Here is a 1,402-nt window from a genome sequence, read left to right on the forward strand (position 1 = left end):
AAAAGCAATTCTCCTTCAGGGAGGGTGTGCGACAGACACCCCAGATGACATCTTGGACAGTATGATTTGGTGCCTTTGTGCCATTGACGATTGCCATCAGTCAGAGGCACCAGTCATCAGATGCCATCAGAGAGGCAAATTCTGTCCCTTCTTCTACCCATTAGCTGCAGACATTGCATGATCACAAAATACATCACACCTGGGTCCTTTCTCACTTCCTTGAATATCCAACCAAGGAACAGCCCAAGCCATTTACCAGTGTTCCTGGGTACATCTTGCCTTCAAAGACAGCATCCTCCAAGCACAGCCATGGTTCATATCAAAACTCAGCTGAAACTCAAAAGGCAATTCAAGGGCACCAAGATGAGCTGTTGCTACTTCAGGAACAGTTAAAGAAGACAGAGAGATACTACAGGACCACTGCTACATTAAGTGAGAGTAGGTGTAGAGAGATCTGAGATTCCCTATGTCCTCTTTGCCTCAGTTACCACCAGCAAGGTCTCCCAGGTCTTTTTGCTTTGAGGCAGGACACTGGAAGGGAAAGGGGAACAACCAGTGGTGGATGAGGATCACGCCAGGGCTTACCTAGCAAACCACACCCTTACCAGTCCATGGGACCAGAGGGGCTGCAATCAAGGGTACTGAGAGATTGTCTTTCACCAGGAAGTGTTGATCTGTTGTGATCCCAGTAAGGAAGGCACTCAGACTCTGTGAGGCATCATTTAAAATGCTCTTCCTTAGGTCTAGGGCTATAAGGAGAGAATTGTACAGATAATCTTATGTCCCTTTAGATGGCTGGAACCCCAGGTCGTGTAGCATGAAGGTAGAAGAATGAGGAGGGTGGATGCCCCCTGTATGAAGGGGAAGCTTGGATTTATGGGGGTCCTCTCTGTGACAGTCAACAGGTTGGGTTAGCTTTTGTCACTGAGGATCAGAGGAGTCAGTAAGAGTGACATTGTGCTGGCAGTTACAAACTACTTGATGATGGGAGAGGAAACAGAAAAGGTCTTTTGTCAGCAGCCAAGGAAGTCTCCAGGTTAATGATCAGGTGCCTATGGGGGACTGGCAGTGCCCTGGCATTCACTGGCCAGGCAAAGCAACAGGGTGCCAACAGCCTGAAGGATCTTGGGACACCTTCTTCACAGAGCTGCTAGGTGGGCCAACAAGGCTGATGCTCACCTGGACCTGACCCTGGCCCACAAGGACAAGCTGGTCAGGATGTGATCACCAGTGTCAGCCTTGGCTGTCATGACCATGAAACAGTGGGGTCTCAGACACCAAAGGGCAGTGAGGGAGCCCAGCAGCAGAGCACAGACTCTGGACTCAGGAGGAGAAGTCTTTGACTTACTTGGGAGACTGATCCAGGTGGTGCCATGGGAAGCAGCTCTGAAGGGTGAAGGAG

This window comes from Haliaeetus leucocephalus, unplaced genomic scaffold, assembly GCF_000737465.1.
Source record: "Haliaeetus leucocephalus isolate CR32 unplaced genomic scaffold, Haliaeetus_leucocephalus-4.0 Scaffold380, whole genome shotgun sequence".
NCBI classification, from domain to species: Eukaryota; Metazoa; Chordata; class Aves; order Accipitriformes; family Accipitridae; genus Haliaeetus; species Haliaeetus leucocephalus.